This window comes from Myxine glutinosa, chromosome 1, assembly GCF_964187855.1.
Source record: "Myxine glutinosa chromosome 1, kmMyxGlut1.1, whole genome shotgun sequence".
Classification (NCBI taxonomy): domain Eukaryota; kingdom Metazoa; phylum Chordata; class Myxini; order Myxiniformes; family Myxinidae; genus Myxine; species Myxine glutinosa.
The window spans coordinates 150,949,898-150,967,312 of record NC_136261.1 but is presented as its reverse complement, the minus strand read 5'-3'; positions in this window follow the sequence as shown (position 1 = coordinate 150,967,312).

The following is a 17,415-nucleotide window of genomic DNA, read 5'->3' as shown; positions in this document are numbered from 1 at the left end:
TCGCACGTGGAGGTGCTTCCGAGCAGCGATCGGTCGGGCACAGAGTCGTGCACGCGACGGGTGCAGCGTGCGGCGTCGCATAGGAGGAGGTGATTCCGAGCAGCGATCGGAATCGTAGGCCTCACAGAGTAGTGCACGCGACGGGTGCCGCGTGCGCGATTCGCGCGTGGAGGTGCTTCCGAGCAGCGATCGGTCGGGTAGGTCGTCGGCTCCAAGCGGGTCCGTCGTTCCGACGGGGTTTCGGCCGCAGGACGTTGCCCAGTAGCATCGTTCTCCAGGTGTCTTGCCGGAGTCCGTCACGCCTGCTCCGGGCGTTCGGGCCTCAGGAGAGCAGTTCGCGCTTTGACGACGCGGTCCCGCAAAAGGCTTGCGAGGTCCCATCGCATCCGGTCCTTTCGAGGCAGGCCGGCAGCGAGAGTAGTCGGAGCTCCGTAGCTGGAGCTAGCTCGACGGGTCCTCCGCCGGTCATTCTTCTCCGAGGTGGGCCTCGCAGGAGCGCGGAGAATGTCGGGAAACGCTCGTCTGAGATCTGCGTTCATCCGGCCATCGCCAGACTCGTGTCCCGCCATTTCCGAAGATATTATCGTTGAGATTAAGTGTTGTGAAAATCAACCAAATCCACAACTCGTCCCATAGATAGGTTTAATCTCAATAATATCTTTACATCATCCTGTAAAATACACCATGCAATATATATATATGTCAGGATCAAGGCATCATATGAGAAAGATTGGATATATCAGTCAATGCAAGCAAGCCTAGAATATAAGTGGGTATGTACCATTCAATTCTACATGTCATTGTATAAAGTCGCAGGAGTGGCCCAGAGTCGCAGACGTCCGAGGTCTTATAGACACCGCCCAGCGGTTTAAGTGAGCATCACACCTGGGTTCAACTTTGGTACATTTTCACCACACTATTCACATCGTTGCTGACAGCTGAAGCAGTTTCTGGGCTGAGGTAACAATCCTGGATCAGTCGCCACTCCGACACAGGAAATTAGGGCTGGAATTTGTAATTTGGCAATATGCCGGCGATAACTCGCCTAATCTTCGTGAAGGGATCTTTAACGTCCACCAACTAATTCTAGGAGATGGAACGCCCAGTTTAACATACATCCGAGGGACGGCACACCCATTGACGAATCACTCTCCCAATGAAACACCACGATGGCAGTTTATAGCTGGGTCAGGATTCAAACCCAGAACAGACAGCTTGGAGGCGAGTATGCATTCTTGGAAAAAATGTCAGGGGCATAGAAAAGGCCCCTTCATATAAGGGTATGTGCCATGTGGCAAAGTACAGAAAAGAAGGGACATATTCCATAGCTTGTAGAAAATGCCAAACAATACAAAATAAGGGGCATTCTAAAAATCTCGTGTGCATGCTGGACTACCCTTGTATTCTGAGGAGGAACCAAGTAATGCTCCAGAAAAGTTCATATAAAGGGGAAACCTACATCTGGCAAATAAAATACATTTACTTCTTCATGCAGCTGTATGAATCAAATTGGTGCCCCTTTATATGAACTTTTCTCATTGTATTTATGAACTTGTCTCATTTCTCATTGTATTTCTCTTTTTCATTATATATTATATTTAAACCTGATATGCAAATCGTGTTCAAATTTCAAGTCAATTAGATGAAAATTGAGGATTTTTGAATTTGCACCTAAGTTGTTACCTTTGGCTTATGTTGAGCTTTTGGCCTATGGTGTTGATCTCAAAAATAATTGGTGGTTTATTTCAGTGACCGGATATGTAAATCCTCTACAAATCTCAAGTCAATTGGAGGAAAATTGAGGATTTAAAAAATTCAACAAAGTTGTTGACCTTTGGCCTATGTTGAACTTTTGGCTTATGTTGACCTCAAAAATAATAGGTGGTTGAATACAGTGACCTGATATGTAAATCCTCTTCAAATCTCAAGTCAATCGGATGAAAGTTGAGGATTTTTTGAAATTTGACAATGTTGTTGACCTTTGGCCTATGTTGACCTTTTGACCTCTAAATAAATTGGCTTCTTCCTTATGACCAACTCTAGAATTTGGTGAAGTTTCATGGAGATCGGTTTAAAATTGTGATCTGTAGGCGATTGACAAACAGACAGACAGGTAGAATAATGCACAAGACCAACCAATATGCTTGAAAGATCTTCAATTTTCGCAAATAACAGACAGGGGTGAAAACATAACTCCCATCCACCTTCGTTGGCGCAGGTAAAATGATTATATAGATGGATTCAATGGATGTTCATTATATAGATGATATATATGCTTTCACTTCCACGTACATTTGCTGTCGTATTGCCATTCAGACAATTGTCGATACATTGTGTAATGTTGTATAAATCAGCAGATGGCAAACAATGGATTCAAGAAACTCTGGTATGATCTTGTTTTCTGTATTATGTGGTGCCAATGTCTTCTGTTGAACCTAAATTCCCTTGATTTGCATGTCCATTGCTCGGTTGTCTCTCCCCAAATCTTCCAGAGATCCCAGCCGTGGGTGCTCCATTTGTTTGCGGAGTGCTTGCTCATTGATACTTCCGCCAGTTCCCAAGTTGCTCGTTTCAGGGGAACTTCAATCGGCAGGGCCTAACCTTTCAGAGGGAGCGACACCTGAGCTGCACAGGATATCATATGCTGTGACCTTTGTCAAGTCGATTTAGATCTTCTCGTGAAGTGAATGAATGATGTTCAACACACATTCCTTATTTATACAAGTGTCCTCGATGACATTAACAGCAGGTGACCCATCAAAATTCCAACTTGTACTGCAAAGACAGAGTTAAATAACTTTTTGTGATTCTGGAAAATTATTGGTTGGATATATATATTGCTGGACCTCCCCCCACTGCTCTCCCCCCTTATTGCTCAGCATATCATAGACTTTCAGGATAACATAGGGGCTCCCTTGCTTTAAAGCTGTCTTGGCTGGGTTCGAATCTCTACCCAGCTATAAACTGTCACCCTGGTGTTTCACATGCAGCATGACACATCAATGTGGGCACCGTCCATCTAGAGGGCCCGTGTGCCATCACTGGTCGTTGGTGGCCATTACAGATCCCTGTGTCAGTTATTGCTGGCACCCTCAACAACCTACAACTTCCTCGGCAATGGCGAACACCGAGCATAACCTTTGCCAATAGGCTCCTCAAGGAGTACCAGGTGCTCTGCAAAAAGCATGTTACCGTAACACTACATTGATGATGATGAAAGGGCACCACAAAACAAAATCGCACAAACAAAATTATCATTTATATATCATACTTTATTTCCATTTAGAAGTTGCAATTTTGACACCAGAGGTGATGATGCACATAGGCCGCCATTTCTACAGTTGACATGATATCCATCAGCGGTCACTGGGCCTCTTGCGTTAGAACAGCTGCAATGTTGCCAAAGATCACACGTCATGAAAGGGTCTTATGTTCAGAAAACAAATGTCAAAGGTCCTTCAGGTCGAGTACTCACCTTAATATAGCTCCAAGAAAGCTATTGGTAACACTGCATGCCAAGCATCACAATCGATGGGAGAAAGGTCTTCGATACACTCTGCTGGAAACTTGGCTTTGTGTGAGGTTCAGCGCTCGGGGTCCTTTATATCTCTACGGTGAGGCGAATAATAATCAATGGGTGTGACGAAGGCAGAGCAGACTGTGGGCGAGCCGGGATCAAAGACCTTGGTTTGATCAGGCGGTGTGAGAACCATACCGAGATTTCCTGCTCGTGTGGAAGCTTGGGCTAGTTACACCATGACATCAGTGCACGCTTGTGGGTGGGAGGTGGAGAATGGTGAAAGCCCCCCTAGCGAGAAGCCCCTCTGAACCTTTGCCTGCTGTCCAGAAGAGTGATATTGTGCCTGAAGATCAGTGGTGCTTCATAAATTCCTTTAGCCAAATGCCTTCAAGGTGGTCTCGGAAGTCTAAATCCAGGTCTGCTTGGGAATCCTGAAATTCAAAAGAAAGTGCTTCCCTGTAAAATTGAGAGTCTTTGCTACTCCGTCAACATAAGGCATCAAATCACAGCTCAGACTGGACATTATGATGCAAAGCCTAAAATGTCATACAGAATACAACCAAATTGCCACATATAATACTCTATGGTGAATACTACACCAAACTTGCAGCCATTGTATATACAGTCATGGCCAAAAATATTGGCACCCTTGCACTTTTTTCAAATAATGCACTATTTCTTCCATAAAATTGTTGAAATAAAAAAATCTTTTGATATCCACATTTGTATTTATTTGGTTTGTCGTGGAACAAAACAAAAAAGCAAAAAAAAAAAAAACCCTAAATCTGGTCAAAATCTATCCAGACGTGTAAGAGTGTATAAGTACCACACAGACAGATGCTATATGTAGCGTTTATGCATATATGTGACAAAAAACTCAGAATTTTTTTTCAGGTGTACATTGTGTCCCAGAAAACATCACTTTGTGGAAAATTATTTGTGAATTTTGTGCTCCTTTGTTGCACAAAGCAGCACAAAAACATTTTTACATCACAGAAACATTACAGTATGGTCCAGCAAAGCCAAATATGGTTAAAGTATATCCCAACTTATTTTCAAGTGAACAGTGAGTTCTTGAAAAAAGTATCCCTTTGTGGAAATTTTAATTGTGGGAGTGCTCCTGCAAATTTGAATACCCTCCAGGCTGGATTGCTGATGTTAGTATATATGATAGACGAACATACACACATATTTTATATATATATATATATATATATATATATATATATATATATATATATTGCTGGATAGACTAGATGGACACACACTTGCCTCTGAGCTGCCTCACCTCAATCTCGATCCAGCTATATACTGTCACCCTGGTGTTGTGATGTGTATGCAGTCTCTCAGATGGATGTTCAAAGGGCATCCTATTTGCTGGCATTAGTAAGCGGGCGATAAAGATGCCACAGAGTCCTTTGTGAAGAGTATGTGGGCTATCAGTCGAACCACGGCTAAATTCCAAATTTCTGCACCCTCATTCAAGTCACCTGCATGGGAGTGGTGACCTGTCCAGGGTTGTAATCCTTGCCAAAGTAACTGCACTGGCAGAACTCGTGTCCACACTCCCTCTTCCTCCCCCCCCAATCCCAAAATGTATTCAACTTATATCACCAAACAATGCATCCGTTATACCCCCTTTACACAGGGGTGGCGATCGTTGAGCGATGAAAAAATCTCAATGAGCGCCCAGCGATCGCCAAGATCTCTCAATGATCTCTCAATGATCTTCCAGTGATCTCCACGGTCGCCACGGTCTCCTCAAAGTTTTGACTCGGTCCAAAACAATCTCTCAACGATCGCCAAGGGAAGCGATCTCTCAACGAACGCTCAAGGAGCGCTCAACGATCTCATCGATCTCCCAATGATCTCTCAGCAATCTTTCAATGAACACCAAATTTTTCCACCCCGAAGGTAGAGATGGCTGAGTGATCAGTGAGGGATCGCTGAGCGTTCAATGAAAGACCAATAGAGTTCATTGAAAGACCGGGGCGGAGATTGCTGAGAGATCATTGGGCGATCAATTTCCGCTTGAGAGATTGTTGAGCGTTCGTTGAGAGATTGGGGAGAGATTGCCGCGATGATGAGAAGTGCGGCATTCGGGGCTATGAATACGCGTGCTAAACCCCCTATTTTTCATTCTCTCTGTAGACTTGCTGAAGAACACAAGAACAAGAACTGAACAAGAATTGAATGAAAGGCATCAGGAAGAAGACCAAGAAGCCAAGACCGAGATCCTCTGAAGGTCAAGGTGCTGGTCAAGGTGGTCTAGGTGGTCCCGAAGTTCCAGAGGAGGAAGCTGCTGGAGACGCTGACGAAGCTCATGATGGTCGTGGACGCCGTATTCAGAGTGCTGCTTCTGCTCTTGGTGATGCTGCTGCTGATACTGATGGTCGTCGTGGTGATGGTGCTCGTGGTCTTGAGAGATGTGCTGCCCTGGACATGGACACCTCTGACTCCGAATCCAGCAGCCATGCTGTGAAGAAAAGGAAAGAAAAGACCTCTGCCACCCTCACTGAAGCTGAAGAAGATAATATGAAGGAATGGCTGAGTGAACATCCAGAGATCTATAATAAGAGACTGAAGGACTATAAGAACATGCCGAAGAAGGTGGCACTCTGGGAAGAGAAGGCTTTAGAGATGGGGAAGACTGTGGACCACCTCAAGTTATGGTACCGGAGTATGAGGACAAGGATGTCCAGGCTCATCAGGACCAAGTCAGGTCAAGGCAGAGAAGAATTGACAGACAGGGACACCTGGGTAATGGATAACCTCTCCTTTCTCAGAGTGCACATTGAAGCTGTGCATAGGCGGCCACGAGCACACAAGGATCTCCCAAACATTTACACAGAAACGGCTTTTTCGAGGCTTGAGAGATCGGGCCAATTTTTGATCGCTCAATGGTCACCCAACGATCTCCGTGCTGTGTAAAGGGGGCCTTACACAATGCGAAGGTGGGTCATAAGAATACAATGCAAGGATTATAAGAACTTAGCCATGAAACCACCTTCAGCATCCTGAACCCTGTTTAAGTTTCACAAGAAGCTCCAAATCCCCCAAACAGTGGGATGGTGAAGGGGTGAAGGAGATATATATATATATTGTTACAGACGCGGCTTTTAGATGTTATATTGACCGAGCGGTGGTGTATTTAACCGCGTCCGAACAGTTACTCCCCGATTAGAACCCGATTCCACCCGACGTTGACCAGATCGCCCCACAGATATTCAATCGGGAAACCTCTAAAACGACCGAAAGAGAATGAAAAAGAAGAAGAAGAAGAATACGGAGGAAGAACAGATTTATTATACACACACAGCAATGGATGGAAGAAGCAGTAACACAGCGAATCGTTAACTTACACTATTCATTTTTACTTAACCCCAAGACAACGAGCAGGACAGGACGTTCACACTTACACAGGGGATAATGCAGGCAGGTAGGGCTTGAGGTGGATTGCTTGAGAGAGAGGCAAAGTCGGGAGGCAGCAGCTCGCAATTCCTCGCGGTTTTGGCGGGAAACCCTCCGTCGTGTATCCGCTGCGGTAGACGTCACGCGCTGGTTCGGCACACCTGCTCCTCTTCTTGGGGTGGAGCCGTCTCCCTCCTTTCAGCGCGTCTCTCCAAAGCTGGTTTCCTTGCCGAGTACCTCTCCTCTTTGGCTTGGAGCGTTTCGCATCTCACCGCTCCTCTTGGTGCAGCCTCTTTGCTCATCTCCCCGGGTCATCTGGAAAAGCAGTCCCTTACAGTCGCTTTTATCACCTCGGGCGAAATCAAGCCGCCGGCTCCGAGGGCACGCCTACCGGGTCGCTCACCGCGGTGCTGATTGGCTGTTAGGGCTGGCTCACTCCTCCCCCCTTATGACGAGGTGGAGACACGCCTTTCTTCTCCAACCCTACCTCGTGGCCAATGGTGGTTGAAGAAAACCGCCCAAAATGCAGAAGGCAATTGGAAGGGAGGTTTTGGGGAAATTGGAAGGGCCTACGCTTATTTTGTTTGATACAATGCAAAGTCAATCTAGTGGGAAACACATATTTAGCCTACATGGAATAAGGAAATACACTATTTAAAAGATATATCGTGACCTGCGTGTAAGTTTCATGGAATTAACTAGGACGACGGCTGCGACCATTATTTACTTTAACAGGGTGTTACCATACTTTTATAACGTTCACATTGTAACGTTTCCACATTCGTTACACTTCCTCCAAAATTGTTACACTTCTCAAAAACCGTTACACTTCTCAAATTCGTTACACACTTCTCAAAATCGTTACAATATATTCTGTCGTGGCTAAAAATATTTGCACCCTTGCACTTTTTTCAAAGAATTCACCATTTCTTCCAGAAAAATTCTTCAAATTAAAAAATATTTTGGCATTCACATTTGTATTTTTGGCTTGCAGTGGAAGAAAACCAAAAAGCTGAAAGAATGACTAAATCTCAGCTTATTCCACACAGAAATCCTAAAATGGCCTGGACAATGTTATTGGCACCTTTTAGAAGTTGTTAGAAATCATTAGATTTCAAACTGGTGATTCTCCTTTACTTTGGAATTGAATTCATCTGTGGTGAGTTGCAGATGCCTGCAATATAAAAATCACTCATTCAACCAGTTTGAATGGAGAAAAGGACTCATTCTGCTGTTTTGTGTCTGTCTGTACCGCAATGAGCATGGAGAAAAGAAAGAAAACCGGAGAATTGTCTGAGGAGGTCAAACACAACATTGTGGCCAAGCATGGACAATCTCAAGGCTACAAGTCCATCTCCAGAGACCTTGATGTTCCTGTGTCCACCGTACGCAATGTTATCAGGAAGTTTAAGGCCCATTGCACTGTAGCCAACTTCCCTGGACGTGGCCGCAAGAGAAAACTTGATTGAAGATTGTAGCTAAGGATTGTTTGAATAGTTGAGAAAGCACCCCGATCAACTGCCAAACAGATTCAAGCTGACCTTCAGACATAAGATACGACAGTTTCAACTCGCCCCATCCGTCGCCAACTCTATGAAAGGGGGTTTCTATGGGAGGAGACCCAGGAGGACTCCACTGCTAAGAGAGAGACGTAAGAAAGCCCGACTGGAGTTTGCCAAAACACATGAACAAGCCAAAATCCTTCTGGGAGAATGTCTTGTGGACAGTGAGACCAAATTACAGCTTTTTGGTAAAGCACATCATCTCTATGTTTACAGAAAACAAAATGAAGCCTTCAAATAAAAAAACACCTTCCCTACAGTCAAATATGGAGGAGGTTCAGTGATGTTTTGGGGTTGCTGTACTCCCTCTGGTACTGGGTGCCTTGAATGGGTGCATGGCATCATGAAATCGGAAGATTACCAAGGCATTTTGGAGCGCAATGTTCAATCCATTGTCAGAAAGCTGGGTCTCCGTCAAAGGTCATGGGTCGTGCAGCAGGACAATGACCCCAAACACACTTCAAAAAGCACCCAGGAATGGGTCCAGACAAAACGCTGGACTGTTCTGAAGTGACCTGCAATGAGTCCAGATCTAAACCCATTGAACTCCTGTGGGGAAATCTGAAAACAGCAGTTGGGAGAAGGTACCCTTCAAATCTGGCAGAACTGGAGCAGTTTGTACAGGAAGAGTTGCCAAACTGCCAGTAGAGAGGTGTAGGAAGCTCATTCATGGCTATAGGAAGTGGTTGACTCCAGTTATTTTGTCCAAAGGCTGAGCTACCAAATATTGTCTATGGTGTCAATAATTTTGTCAATGCCATTTATTTTTATTTTCTGATTTAAAAGGATATATTAAGTTCTGAATCAAAAACAAAGGTTTTGTAATATTAACAGTGAAATAAAGAATTGTGGAGACCAAATATTTTGTCAATTTCAACTTATTTTTAGAGAAAATTGTCTTATTTTTAAAAAGTGCAAGGGTGCCAATATATCTGGCCACGACTGTATATATATACATATATACGAGGGTAAATCAAAAGGTAAAGGCAATATGTGCGTAAAACTAACACCCAATAAATTGCCTTTACTTTTTTTTTATTTACCCTCATATATATATACATCGGAGGGGTGGGAGAGAGAAGTGCGAGAGGGAGGGGGGAGCGAGCAGGGGTAAAGGAAAGAGGAGGTGGAGGTAGGAGCAAGGGGGGAGGGAGAGGAGGGAGGGTGTGGAGGAGTGGAGAGGGAGAGCGAGGAGGGGGACTAGGAATCAGGGGAGATAAGAAAGGGTGGAGGAAGGAGGGAGAGTGAAGAAGGTGGGAAGAGTGAGAAAGGGGGGAGGGACAAAACCTCACCACATGCTGCTATACACTCCAGGAGGGAGGGAGTGAGTTCGTGGAGTAGAGTGGGAGCTAGAAAAAGAGAGAGAGCCGGGAGAGGGATAACAGAAGGGAGTGGGAAGTGAGGAAGGCAGATGAGGAGAGCGAGGAAGGGGGTAGAATGAGGAATGGGGAGCGTAAGGAAGGGGATGGAGAGCGATACCTCATCACACGTCGTTATACACTCCAGAAGGGAAGGGTGAGAGGAAGGGGTGGGAGGGAGAGAAAGGGAATGGAGGGAGAGAGAGGACAGTTGTGAGAGTGATGTGGCAGAGGGGGGAGAGAGAGGGAGGGGAGTGAGGAGGGGTGAGAGAAGGAGAGACTTTGACTTTTTATGTCCTCTTATTACAAAATTATAAAAGTGTGTGTATGTACAACTTACAAATCAAAAATCCCAACAAAACAGGAGAGGATATGAAAGCAAGGAACGAGAGTATAACAATTAATCAGTTCATTTTTACAAAAACCACGAAATAAAGCAATACCACGAAAATATAGAAAGACTTGATTATTTAAGAAAGAGATAATACCAACTCATTTTGGCAGACTTCACAAACATTTTCTAAACACCATTTTTCCACAAACACATCAAGTCCAGCCATGGTCTTGGACAAATTAAATTCAAGTTTTACCCTTGCAGAAACAAGCACAGTGAAAAACGTCATGACGTTGCATTGGTGAAGCGGCTTACCGTTACGCTTCTCCTTTTGGGACAAGTATGCAGCACGTTTTGCTGTTGCTACAAAAAAACACAACAGTTCATATTTTTTGTCATGTTGACGTTCCTTTTTGAGCCCAAAAATAAAGGAGCGAAAAGTAAATCTGAAATTCAATTTGTGTGACACAAGGTTTAACCAGTTAAATAATGCAAGTCTTTCACAGCCAATAAAAGAATGAAATACATCCTCATTTACAGAGCCAAAAGGGGCAGCATGCAGATATTGGGGCAAAATTCCTCACATATGTATTGCATGGGATGATCCAGTGGGCCATGCACCACTGGAGATCCCCTGTTCTTTTAGTGATTTGCTTACAATACATCGCCTCCCATACAGGTTCAGTGGTGGGCCCGGCAGGGAGTAGTCTCTTCCAGCGTGCTACTCCGTTTAATGCAGAAACACCGAGAATTAGGGACACGCAACATCCTCTTCAGGCTCTTGCTGCTTGCAGCTTGCAATTCATTTGTCCCTGTGCTAACAGCTGGAAGTTCTCTGAGGGAGCAGTCAAAAATCAGTTTCGGGAAATATGACCCATCAGGATGTCCATGTGTATTCTGAGTCCATAATAAGCGCAGCTGATGACCTTTTTGTACGACTTCCCTCATTATTAAGCCGATTGTCCTCTTGGACCGAATTCCAGTCATATTTGAAATGTCTTCCACAGTCTTCCACCCTACACCGGAGTTTGGCCGTAGGTGCCATACTTTGTTCATGCCTGCATCAATGAAGCGTTGGCACAACTCACGGCTCTTGAATACATCAGGGAAGAGATGGTTGAAAAACAGGTTCAACTTCGAACATCCCTGGGGAGTATGTGTCCACTTTGCGACTCACTGTACAAGCGTACAAAGTAATGGTTCCATTGCCAATGCAAAAAGCAATCCTGCGACTGGGCAACCCTGCCGTACTCCTCTCTGAATCTGGATGGGGGAAACGAGTTCATTGTTTACCTTAATTACACTGGAGATGTCAGTGTACAATAGAGATATGAAGGCTCTGAAATTAACCCCACAGCCACATGCTTCCAGAACACGCCACAAAAACACATGATCAATGCTGTCGAAGGCTTTTTCAACGTCTAGAAAAATTATTTCCAAAATCATTTTGATCGTGGAAAGTGTCCATTAAATCCCGAACTAAAAAAATGTTGTCATAAACAGATCGACTGGGGATGCAGAAAATGTTGTCAAAAATGGATCGACTGGGGACCTGGTTGTACCAAGAACCCAACTCCAGCAGATGCAGACGACATGTTACTGAAGAAGCATTTACCTTTAAAATTGCTGCTCCAGACATGTTCAACCTTCTCAATGATACGAGTTTCCTGCAGTGAGATCACATCAACTTGTTTCCGTTTGAATAAACTATTTACTTGGATCTGGCGGACGTTATTCGATCCACCACCATTTATATTAAGAGTTGCCAGAGTGAGCGTCTTCATATTTGTTTGTCTGACGCTGAGAAAACTCAAACTTTGCCTTTGTTATTAATTTCTTTAGTCGATGAAACTGTGAGTTTGTTCGGTTTAGTTCCTCAGATTTTTTTAGGACCAGTTTTGCAGCCTGAACAAAGGAACCGATGCCGGGGAAATGATCAAAAATGACAACATTCCGTTGTCTGTAAGTTTCATTGAGAAACGAGAGAACAAGACGAGGAGGAACTTGGGGCTGATCTGCCATTGATTGTGATACAACCGTCACATCCACCTCCTCCTCTGATTCCGATAAGTCCGACATTGCCCCACTGGGGTCCGGGTCAATACCCTCAGACATTCCTGTTTTATGAGCAAGTATGGCAGCGTCTGGGGGGTGGGGTGGGGTCCCCAGAGTGCTGGGTTTGGGAAACATCGGCAGACTGACTACGACTTTCCTCAAATGGAGTCAAATCTTTGTTTCCACATCCTGTGGATTTGTGTTTAAACCCTCATTTGCTAAATGGGAATAATTATGTTGGACCATAGTTTGATCACCTTCACGTGGCCGGATCAATGACGTATCATTCATTGACTCACTGTCAGCCATATTTACCTCGTCCGTGCGGGAAATGGAAGCACTTTGTTTTACCGTTTGAATCCCGTTACACTTCTCCAGGTGTTCCGTTTCATTTTTTTGGTCAACGTTTTCTGGAAGTCCTTGTAGTATCCTTGTGTTTTATGCTGCCCCCCTCCTCCTTTCCCACGCCTCCTCCCCCCAAGCCCTCTCCCTCCCACAGATCTCCCGATGTCCCTGCTCTCAAATGTGTTTCTCTGCTTCCCCATCTCTCCCCTCATATGTTTTATGTGTCTGTTTGATTTTTTTTGTGTGATTAATGTTTTCTCTTTCACGAGCCTCGATCCTGTTTCTACAAAAAAAAAACGTTTTGCACAGAGATTTCAGGAGTATCCTGGAGTTTCTCCACGGAAGGTCTGCACATCGAGCACACCTTTTGAACAGCACCTGGTGTTAATGACTCATCAGGTGCTCTTCGTTTATTCGTCACCAATTTCGACTCGGTATCCATAGCAACGCTTTGCAGAGGAGGAACAACATTCAAGGTTGAGCTGCTGGATTCACCCTCATTGGGAACAATAAGCCGTGCATTAACGGTTACCTCCTCGTTGGGAATGTTAGTTTGTGGCGTACCGGTAACCTCCTCGTTGGGAATGTTAATTTGAGTAACGTTACCCTCCTCCTCGCTGAGAATGGTAATCTGTGGAGTAACTTTAACCTCCTTCCCAATAGGAATGTAAATTTGTGTGGACACGTTAACCTCCTTCCTAATGGGAATGTTAATTTATGTAGTCACGTTAACCTCATTCCTAATGGGAATGTTAATTTGTGTAGACACGTTAACCTCCTTCCTAATGGGAATGTTAATTTGTGTAGACACGTTAACCTCCTTCCTAATGGGAATGTTAATTTATGTAGTCACGTTAACCTCATTCCTAATGGGAATGTTAATTTGTGTAGACACGTTAACCTCCTTCCTAATGGGAATGTTAATTTGCGTAGACACGTTAACCTCCTTCCTAATGGGAATGTTAATTTGTGTAGACACGTTAACCTCCTTCCTAATGGGAATGTTAATTTGCGTAGACACGTTAACCTCCTTCCTAATGGGAATGCTAATTTGTGTAGTCACGTTAACCTTCTTCCTAATGGGAATGTTAATTCGTGTAGTCACGTTAACCTCCTTCCTAATGGGAATGTTAATTTGTGTAGACACGTTAACCTCCTTCCTAATGGGAATGTTAATTCGTGTAGTCACGTTAACATCCTCATAGGAATGTTAATTTGCGTAGACACATTAACCTCATTCCTAATGGGAATGTTAATAACCTCCTTCCGAAAGGGAATGTTAATTTGTGTAGTCACGTTAACCTCCTTCCTAATGGGAATGTTAATTTGTGTGGTCACGTTAACCTCCTTCCTATTGGGAATGTTATTTTGTGTAGTCACGTTAACCTCCTCCTCATTGGGAATGTTAATTTGAGTAACGTTACCCTCCTCCTCGCTGAGAATGGTAATCTGTGGAGTAACTTTAACCTCCTTCCCAATAGGAATGTAAATTTGTGTGGACACGTTAACCTCCTTCCTAATGGGAATGTTAATTTGTGTAGACACGTTAACCTCCTTCCTAATGGGAATGTTAATTTATATAGTCACGTTAACCTCATTCCTAATGGGAATGTTAATTTATGTAGTCACGTTAACCTCATTCCTAATGGGAATGTTAATTTGTGTAGACACGTTAACCTCCTTCCTAATGGGAATGTTAATTTGCGTAGACACGTTAACCTCCTTCCTAATGGGAATGTAAATTTGCATAGACACGTTAACCTCCTTCCTAATGGGAATGCTAATTTGTGTAGTCACGTTAACCTACTTCCTAATGGGAATGTTAATTCGTGTAGTCACGTTAACCTCCTTCCTAATGGGAATGTTAATTTGTGTAGACACGTTAACCTCCTTCCTAATGGGAATGTTAATTCGTGTAGTCACGTTAACATCTTTCCTCATAGGAATGTTAATTTGCGTAGACACATTAACCTCCTTCCGAATGGGAATGTTAATTTGCGTAGACACGTTAACCTCCTTCCTAATAGGAATGCTAATTTGTGTAGTCACGTTAACCTACTTCCTAATGGGAATGTTAATTCGTGTAGTCACGTTAACCTCCTTCCTAATGGGAATGTTAATTTGTGTAGACACGTTAACCTCCTTCCTAATGGGAATGTTAATTCGTGTAGTCACGTTAACATCCTTCCTCATAGGAATGTTAATTTGTGTAGACACATTAACCTCCTTCCTAATGGGAATGTTAATAACCTCCTTCCGAAAGGGAATGTTAATTTGTGTAGTCACGTTAACCTCCTTCCTAATGGGAATGTTAATTTGTGTGGTCACGTTAACCTCCTTCCTATTGGGAATGTTATTTTGTGTAGTCACGTTAACCTCCTTCCTAATGGGAATGTTAATTTGTGTAGACACGTTAACCTCCTTCCTAATGGGAATGTTAATTTGTGTAGTCACGTTAACCTCCTTCCTAATGGGAATGTTAATTTGTGTAGTCACGTTAACCTCCTTCCTAATGGGAATGTTAATTTGTGCAGTCACGTTAACCTTCTTCCGAATGGTAATGTTAATTTGTGTAGACACGTTAACCTCCTTCCTAATGGGAATGTTAATTTGTGTAGTCACGTTAACCTCCTTCCTAATGGGAATGTTAATTTATGTAGTCACGTTAACCTCCTTCCTAATGGGAATGTTAATTTGTGTAGACACGTTAACCTCCTTCCTAATGGGAATGTTAATTTGTGTAGTCACGTTAACCTCCTTCCTAATGGGAATGTTAATTTGTGTAGTCACGTTAACCTCCTTCCTAATGGGAATGTTAATTTGTGCAGTCACGTTAACCTTCTTCCGAATGGTAATGTTAATTTGTGTAGACACGTTAACCTCCTTCCTAATGGGAATGTTAATTTGTGTAGTCACGTTAACCTCCTTCCTAATGGGAATGTTAATTTATGTAGTCACGTTAACCTCCTTCCTAATGGGAATGTTAATTTGTGTAGACACGTTAACCTCCTTCCTAATGGGAATGCTAATTTGCATAGACACGTTGACCTCCTTCCTAATGGAAATGTTAATTTGCATAGACACGTTAACCTCCTTCCTAATGGATGTGTTAATTCGTGTAGTCACGTTAACCTCCTTCCTAATGGGAATGTTAATTTGCGTAGACACGTTAACCTCCTTCCTAATGGGAATGCTAATTTGTGTAGTCACGTTAACCTTCTTCCTAATGGGAATGTTAATTCATGTAGTCACGTTAACCTCCTTCCTAATGGGAATGTTAATTCGTGTAGTCACGTTAACCTCCTTCCTTATGGGAATGTTAATTCGTGTAGTCACGTTAACCTCCTTCCTAATGGGAATGTTAATTTGTGTAGACACGTTAACCTCCTTCCTAATGAATGAATGAATGATCGTTTTAAAGGCCATTTTCCCCGCTAGAGCGGGGGTTAGCCTTGCGGGCCCCATGACAATCATGGTTCCCTGTTTGAGGCAATGTTTTTATGGCCGGATGCCCTTCCTGACGCCAACACTTAGTCGCCTCCTACGATGCGCAGGTATACGGTGTACCTATTCTAAACCGGGGTACACACCGGGAAACCTCCTTCCTAATGGAAATGTTAATTTGTGTAGTCACGTTAACCTCCTTCCTAATGGGAATGTTAATTCGTGTAGTCACGTTAACCTCCTTCCTAGTGGGAATGTTAATTTGTGTAGTCACGTTAACCTCCTTCCTAATGGGAATGTTAATTTGTGTAGTCACGTTAACCTCCTTCCTAATGGGAATGTTAATTCGTGTAGTCACGTTAACCTCCTTCCTAGTGGGAATGTTAATTTGTGTAGTCACGTTAACCTCCTTCCTAATGGGAATGTTAATTCGTGTAGTCACGTTAACCTCCTTCCTAGTGGGAATGTTAATTCGTGTAGTCACGTTAACCTCCTTCCTAGTGGGAATGTTAATTTGTGTAGTCACGTTAACCTCCTTCCTAATGGGAATGTTAATTCGTGGAGTCACGGTAACCTCCTCCTTCCATACCGCATCAGTGTTACCTTTTTTCCACACCTGACACACGAGGCTTTGGGACAAAAGTGTTATAAATGTCCGAACGCTCCGCACTGAAAACACGTTAAGGTGGCGGACGATGGGTACAGCTGGTAGTTCGTGTCCTCGAAGTTTATTTTAAACGAGATATTGAGGCCCGTATCGTCCCCACGGTCTGGTTGGACCATGTACACCTGCCTTCGGAAACTCATGACATGTTTGACATGTTCATTCCGACAACCAAGAGGAATTGTGGATATCCGAGACACCATTTAGCCATAACATGATAACACGGCCATAATCATAATCCTGTAGCGGTTGCCGCTGAACATACACAATCGCCTTACACCTGCCGAGGATGCAACCACGGAGTGATCGCTGTGCCGGGCTCGCCCAGACCGCCCGGAGACGCTCAGTCTCGCCTTTCCCGGGCATGTCAGGACTCGCCTTTCCCGGGCTGCCCAGACCGCCCGGAGACGCCCAGTCTCGCCTTTCCCGGGCATGTCCAGACTTGCCTTTCCCGGGCTCGCCCAGACCGCCCAGGCACGCCCACTCTTGCCGCGTTTGATTGTATATATATATATTGCTGCCCGATAAACGGGCTTTACAGAGTGTGCTGGGTTCTGTACGAATAAACAAGCTTTGAACTCAACCAAATGGCCTCGTTCTCTCGCCATCCACGACTCCTAAACTGGTGACCTCGTCTACCCCCGAACGGATTCGGGGGCTGCAAATGAACACGGCGGTTTCGATCGCGCTGCCGGAGTTTTGGCACCGACGAGCGGCCATGT